This window comes from Cajanus cajan, chromosome 6, assembly GCF_000230855.2.
Source record: "Cajanus cajan strain Asha chromosome 6, NIPB_CcT2T_4, whole genome shotgun sequence".
Lineage (NCBI taxonomy): Eukaryota > Viridiplantae > Streptophyta > Magnoliopsida > Fabales > Fabaceae > Cajanus > Cajanus cajan.
The window spans coordinates 40,402,077-40,410,839 of NC_138522.1; positions in this window are offsets into that span (position 1 = coordinate 40,402,077).

Sequence of the window (8,763 nt, forward strand, 5' to 3'; positions counted from 1 at the left end):
CAACTGATTTTCTTTTAACTAAAACCTTCAGATTCTAATTTTATTTTCTTTACTCAAACTCCTTATAAATTTAATCAATTAAATTGTCTTTTATCTACCAGATAGTTTTCACATTTATACATTCATTCAATTTTGTAAAAAAAAAAAAATCCATTCAATTTTATCAAGTTTTCACTATATTTCAAATTTATATACTTTTAAAATCATCCACATTCCAAATTCACCTTTATTTCTCAAATATTCAGATAAAAAATATTTTTAATTTTTTTGAAGTTAAATAAATTCAATGAGAGGACAACATTTCCTTAATTTTAAAAAAGAGGTGCTTAATTACCCAGCTCATTTTTTTAAGTAATTAAACCACATGCAAAGCAAATTAATGAGAGGAAAATACAATATATCAAGCCTGGATTTTTTTTCTTAAAAGTAAAAACTTGTCAAACATGGCCTACTTATTTTTCTTGATTTTTATTTTCTAGCCATTAGTAACAATTGTTAGTTTTTTGTAATTGCAGTTTCCATGTCTGTTCATACTTCATAATATATCGACATAAGTTATACTAATTGGAGAAGTGGCATTTTTTTACTCTTAGACTCCTTCTTCCTTGGCCAATGTGAGATTCCATCTAAAACCCATACATTTATATTTATTTTAATAGATGCTTTCAACTATGAATTTGTAAAGAGGGTTATAAAATGCAATCAGTCGACTTTCACGAAACAGTATGAACATGGCAAAATCGACCTGTGTGTAGCAAATCAAAGTAAGTGTTTTCCAATCACGTATTTACAACTATATCTACGTAACAGAATTCAAATACTTACGGCTAAGAATTCATTAGGAAGTGTATATATATATATATATATATATATATATATATATATATATATATATATATATATATATATATATATATAGTAACTTTTAGGAATACAGAAAGTCACTATATGTATATGATACAAATACTTCACCTCGTTAACATGTTGATTAGCATGATTCGCGGGGTATTCTAATAGAGCTATTTAATTATGTCCCTTCGCAATATCTCAATAGTTGACATAAACACAATGAATTATAAATTAAATGAAAGTAATTTCCACATCTAATTAACACAACTTGACTCATCACGTCTATTCGTGGCATCAATTATTCCATATATGTGTGAATTAAACATGCAATGAAACAACTCTAGGCGTGGGCGATCGTTTCAAAAACCCAAAATAGAGGATTTATATATGTCATTGAACACGTCATAAAATATACATGTGCCCTACCCTTAAAGGTGGACACCGCACAGCTAGCTCTTCGTTTAATTAAAAAATTATCTTCATATGAAAAATCTGTACTGTAACGGCCACCTTGTTCTTTTTTATATCTGCCACAATTAAGGACAACAATAATCGGCCATTCAACTTGTTAATCAAATAAAATCGTTTCGATTCATATGCACGTATACCTAATTTTATTCTCATTAAAAAAATTATTTCAAAGAATCGATATTCTGATGATGGACAGATAATTTATTTAATAAAGAGTTGTATTACAAAATTATCAAATTATTAACGATCTTTGATACTTTGATTGATACTTGTTATGTTTGTTAATCAGAGATCTTACATAGTTTAATTAATTCCCGCCTTCGACTTAAAATTGTAAAGGAAAATATCACATTAATCTTATAAGTAGTCTTTATTAAAAAAAATATAAAATTGTGCTTTCTATTATACTCACTCAGAATTAACAGTATGTTCTAATTAGTTGAGTGGAGCCGGAGTGAACTTGGACCAATGGCTGAGGAGGAAACATTCCCGTCGTGATGATGTGGCATCAGCCAATGAGAGGATGCCAAATAATATGGGGACTGTAAAGATGACGTGGCATGATCAAATGGTAAGCCAGTGGCCAGTGGGATAGGCTCGACAGAAAGTTTAAATTTTTTTAACATTTATGACTATGAGATATTGAGGCTTATATATGTCTTTTTCGTGATGTATTGTGTGAGGTTAAAATTAAACTTTTCAACAAAACTGAGCTTTCATGTTGATGATTTCAATATGATGTTTCTGAGGACAGACGTACTTCATCAAAATAATTTTCATCAGCCACCCACCAAATACCTCTAGTCTCTAGAGCTTTCTATTTTTTAATTCCAGTACTTGTTCTCGTAAGATAATTATGTCTCATGTAAAAAATATGTAATATATAAAGGGACTAATAAATAAATAATTAAATAATTAAAGACTAAATCATAAATGGGTTTAATGGAGCATTTATGAGAATAATTGTTATTTGATGGAAATAACAATCTTTAGGGGTTAATTATAAATATCCACTAATGTGAGACAAGGTCCACACCCATGACAGAAAGTATTCTCTCAAACCCTAGCCATCATGAAAGATAGAGAGAGTAGAAAAGAAAAGTCAAAGGGAGTGAAATCTTGGTTCTCTTCTCAAGAAGATCAAAGCACTCTAAGGATCAAAGGAGTTTTCTACTATGGAGAAAGATACACACTTTCTTATTATTATGTGAGTATCATGAATTTCAAAGATCCTTTAATTTTCTATAATTGATGTATTAGAAAATCATAGAACTTACATGTGGTATCAGAGCCTAGTTTTGAAATTGAATGATTCTTCGTGAATGATATGTGTTGTAAAATTGTATAATTCTCCATGAATGTTATATATATATATATATACATATATAACGATTTTGCAATGATCTAGAAGACATTGTCAAATTAAGAAATTTTAAGCATATTTTTTTCTCAGCGGAAGTGAGATAATTGTGCAACAATGAAAAATAAAAGGATATTTTCTCACCAGAAGTGAGATAATTATGCAACAATGAAAATAAAAGAATATTTTCTCACCGGAAGTGAGATACTTGTACGATAATGAAAAGAAAAGAATATTTTTCTTACCGGAAGTGGGAAAATAATATGAAAAGTGAAAAGGAAAAGGATAGATAAAGAAACAAATATGATATAAATATTATATTAATTTGATCCTTTGAGTACCACTAGAAGTGAAATAATTTTATCAAGGTCATTGTTGCAAATATTAAATGATGTTTGGGACAATTATATACATATAAATCCCAATTCATATGAACCCTAATTTTATAAATTAGGAATTATGATGTAATTTTTCGCTGCATGTTGTTTGTTTGGATCATGAATAAAATTCTTAATTTTGAATTATGATCAATACATTAAATCCCACATTATCGAAATCCTAATGGCAATCGCAAAAGAATTATTTTCATGAAATCGAGTGATTGAAAGAAAGTTTCCTTTTTTTGAAATGCATGAATTAATATTTCAAATTGGAAATAATTGATTTTTCCTTTTAATCAAATTTTGGAATTTGTGACTGCGCATGTTACCTTCGTGTATTTTAACGTAGAATTTTAATGTTCTCAATTTCTAAAGTATGAAGTTTTATTTTACTTTCTTTTATGAAATTCATGAATTACTTTAAATTGGGACTAGTAAAGTTTTTATTTACTTGGAATTAATTGTATGATGAATTTGTTAGTCACCAAAGTGGCCAGATTTTATTTTATTTAATTTCAAATTAATGGTAATTTAATTCAATTACCCATAGAATAATGGATGATAAATAAAATAATTGTTTGTTTATGGGTATATTGAAATTCATTATTATAAGAAATTTATGTATCGCCCAAAGGTTGATTAGTTGTTCTCATAATTAATGAATATAATTGTGTGTGACTTATGTGTGTTATTAAATTATTTATATACCCAAAGGTATTAGATAATTTTAATTGGTGCATGTTTAGTTGCAAAATAATGTTTAAATTTATTAACATCATTATGTTTGTATGTTGTGTGTTGATGTATCACCCAAAGGAGAGCATCAATATACTATTGATTGATGTTTGAATATATTATATGTGTAGCATGTACTTTATGTCTCAAAACACTCATGTGAAATTTTATTATAAAGTATATATTCCCAATTCACTAAATTCTCTTGTAGCGTCTGTTCCAATTTTAATAGGCTTAACTTCTTTGACTGGAATGAGCAAGTCTAATTTCACCTTGGTGTATTGGATTTAGACCTTGCTATATTGGAAGAGAAACGTGCTACTATTATTGATTCTAGTAGCGATGAAGAGAAAGCCTATTATAAAGCTTGGGAAAAGTCTAATAGATTTTGCCTAATGTTCATGAGAATGACTGTTACTGACAGTATTAAGACAACTCTTCCCAAAACTGAAAGTGCTAAAGATTTATGGGATTTATGGGAGAGTTCTCTCAAACAACTGATAAGTCTTTTGCTGAGACACTAATGAGTACATTAACCACCATGAAGTTTGATAGTTCATGTACTATGTATGAGCATGTCATTGAGATGACAAATATTGCAGCAAGACTTAAGTCTTTTAGAATGACTATGAATGAGAACTTCCTTGGAAATGTTCTGTTTTCTTGTGGCATAAACGTTTAGGTCACATTTCCAGAGAAAGAATGAAAAGATTAATTATAAATAAATAAATTCTTCCAAATCTAGATTTTATGGATCTAAATATTTGTGTGGATTGTATTAAAGGAAAACAAAAAAAAACATACAAAGAAATGAGCTACAAGAAGCACTCAGCTTCTTGAAATTATGTATACCGATATATGTGGTCCTTTTGATGTCAATTCTTTCATAAAGGAAAAATACTTCATTACCTTTATAGATGACTATTCACGTTATGCTTATGTCTATTTATTGCATATGAGAAATCTCAAGCAGTCGATGCCTTGAAAATTTACTTGAATGAAGTAAAAAAAAGCAATTAGACAAAAAAAATGAAAGTTGAAAGATCTGATAGAGGTGGTGAGTATTATGGAAGATATAATGAAACTAGGCAACACCCAGGTCCATTTGCTAAAATTCTTCAGAAACGTGGCATTTGTGCTCAATATACAATGTCAGGTACACCACAACAAAATGGTGTATCAGAAAGGCGTAATAGAATATTAATGGATATGGTTAGGAGTATGTTAAGCAATTCAACTTTACCCATATATTTGTGGATGTATGCCTTGAAAAATGCTATGTATTTGTTAAATAGGGTTCCTAGTAAGGCAGTTTCAAAGACACCTTTTGAACTGTGGACTGGTAGGACACCTAGTTTAAGGCACCTACATGTTTGGGGTTGTCAGGCAGAAATAAGGATTTATAATCCACAAGAAAAGAAATTGGATGCAAGAACAATCAGTAGATTTTCATTGGCTATCCAGAAAAATCAAAGGGATATATGTTTTATTGTCCTAACAGTATGAGAATTGTTGAAACTGGAAATGCAAGGTTCATTGAAAATGGTGAAGTCAGTGGGAGTACAATTCCACAGAAAGTGGAAGTCAAAGAAGTTAGAATGCAAGTTCCTTTGACTTATGCCTCTGGCAGTAAAGTAAGTGTTCCTCTGGCTGTTGTGTCAAACAACAATGAAGAAGAGCAACACAATAATGAACCCATGATTAATAATGAACCTATTATAGAACAACCACAAGAAATAGTATTAAGAAGGTCACAAAAAAAGGACCTGTTAATTCAAATGACTATATGGTATATCTACATGAGTTAGAAACTGACTCAAGTATTAATGAGGATGATCCAGTTCCGTTTTCACAAGCTGTAAGTTTTGATAATTCTGAAAAGTGGTTAAATGCCATGAAAGAAGAATTAAAATCCATGGAACAAAATGATGTTTGGGACCTTGTAGAATTGCCAGAAGGTTGCAAGAGAGTTGGTTGTAAGTGGGTCTTTAAGACTAAACGTGACTCTGATGGCAACCTTGAAAGGTACAAGGCTAGACTTGTTGCTAAGGGTTTTACTCAAAAAGATGGCATTGATTACAAAGAGACTTTTTCGCCCGTCTCACGAAAAAATTCCTTTAGAATTATCATGGCATTAGTAGCCCATTATGACTTGGAGCTACATCAAATGGATGCGAAAACCGCCTTTCTAAATGGAAATTTGGAGGAGAATGTTTACATGGACCAACCAATGGGGTTCTCGGTTGAAGGAAAGGAACACATGGTGTGCAAATTAAAGAAATCAATATATGGACTTAAGCAAGCTTCCCGCCAATGGTATTTAAAGTTTAATGATACCATTGTTTCCTTTGGATTTAAAGAAAACATTGTTGATCGATGCATATATTTGAAGGTCAGTGGGAGTAAAGTTATAGTTTTAATTCTATATGTTGATGACATCTTGCTTGCAACTAATGATCTTGGTCTTCTTCATGAGACTAAGAAGTTTCTCTCTAGTAACTTTGAAATGAAAGATATGGGTGAAGCAAGCTATGTGATAGGAATAGAAATATTCCGAGATAGATCACAAGGACTGTTAGGCTTGTCTTAGAAAACATATATCAATAAAGTACTAGAGAGATTCAGGATAGAAAAGTGCTCAGCATCGCCTGTTCCAATTCAAAAAGGAGACAAGTTTAGTCTCACTCAATGTCCTAAAAATGACTTGGAACGAAAATAAATGGAAGCAATTCTGTATGCATCAGTTGTTGGGAGTATCATGTATGCTCAAATCTGTACTCGACCAGATATAAGTTTTGCAGCTAGAATGTTAGGAAGATACCAAAGTAATCCGGGAATGGAACATTAGAAAGCTGCAAAGAAAGTTTTGATATACTTATAGGGAACAAAGTGTTACATGCTTACATATAGGAGGTCTAATCACCTTAAGGTGATTGGATATTCAGATTTTGATTTTGCTAGATGTGTGGATTCAAAAAATCCACTATTGGCTATGTATTTCTTTTAGCTGGATGAACAATATCATGGAAAAGTGTAAAACAAACAATTGTTGCTTCATTGATTATGGAAGCTGAATTTGTAGCATGTTTTGAGGCTACAATTCAGACTAACTGGTTGCAGAACTTTATTTCAGGGCTTGTTCCGACAGTATTGCCAAGCTGCTGAAAATGTAATTTGATAATTCTGCAGCAGTATTTCTTTTAAGAATGACAAGTACTCTAAGGGTGCTAAGTATATGAAATTAAAGTACTTTGTCGTGAAGGAAAAAGTTCAAAAACAAGAAATGTCAATAGAACATATTATTAGCATAAACCTTATGATAGTTGGCCCTTTAACAAAGGGATTACTGCCCAAAACATTTATTGAGCATGTTAAAAATATGGGCATTATTGTTACTAATGATTGTTGAGTATTATGTTTATTTGATATTAAGTGATTGACATTTTGAGCTCATTAATGATATGTTTCTGAGTACCTGTTTTCTATGGTTTTATGCATATTTGTGTTAGAGTAATGTAAACAGGTGTTATCTTGAATAAAGATATAATGTTGGACCAATTATGTGCTCCTTATTAACGATCATATTAAGAAGAAGACTTGTTTGTAGTACATGGAAGGGACTATGTCGATTAAACTGATGTACAACCGCCATGACTCAAATTAGTTCATATTTTTAAATATGAAATTATGATGAACCCAATGTATAAAATAATTTAGCCATTTTAATGCGCATTATGTTAATTTAATTTATTTATTTATTTGTCCGTTGTGAGAAATGTCACATGAGTCAAGTGGGAGAATGTAAGATAATTATGTCTCATGTGGGAAATATGTAATATATAAAGGGACTAATAAATAAATAATTAAATAATTAAAGACTAAATTATAAATAGGTTTAATGGAGCATTTATGAGAATAATTGTTATTTGATGGAAATAAAAATCTTTAGGGGTGATAAATATCCACTAATGTGAGACAATGTCCACACTCCTGATAGAAAGTATTCTCTCAAACCCTAGCCATCACGAAAGATAGAGAGTAGAAAAGAAAAGTCAAAGGGAGTGAAATCTTGGTTCTCTTCTCAAGAAGATCAAAGCACTCTAAGGATCAAAGGAGTTTTCTACTATGGAGAAAGGTACACACTTTCTAATTATTATGTGAGTATCATGAATTTCAAAGATCCTTTAATTTTCTATAATTGATGTATTAGAAAATCATAGAACTTACAGTTCTTACATATTTTGCTTCTTCTCACCCTCTCCTGAAATGGTTTAATTAATTATGATGCCATATATATTCTCTTATAAACTTGACACTTTTTTAGTCATGACTCTTTGGGTTATATCTTTTCTTATTTTGTTCATGTTAATAAGCACATGCATGTTAAAATAAAATAGCACATGGAAAGATCGAGCCGAAGTAATTCAGTTTTGTTCGCTATTGCGTTTATTTGAATTCTTTTAGTTTTAGAAATATGACAAATTGATAATAGAGTTTACAAATTACTTGATATTTTAAACATTAAACTTATCTTAACATGTTCAACTTCATGTATTCATTAAGAAATAAAAAACAAGTATTAAATCCTAAAATATTTGATGCTTAAAAAATAAAAGTCATTTAATATTTATCTTTTAATTTAAGAATCGAGTCCTTGTGACTGACTCATGAGGATTATGATGAACCTTATAAAGACTGAAAGAAATGTTTAGGAAGATATTAATTATGTATTAATATCCTAGAATGGTGATGTGAAGGATTAGGAGAGTCCTTGTTAGATATGAATATTATGAATTGAAACAAAATCTTTATGGGAGCGGTGAATTAGAAGATATGGATGAAAATGAATGGGGGCTTGTTGAAAGTAATAGAGAAAGAGAAGGAGTTATGTATATTTGAATAAGTGGAAGATGGGGTATAAAAAATGGCAGTAGTATATATATTTTATAAGATTGAATCGATCTAACA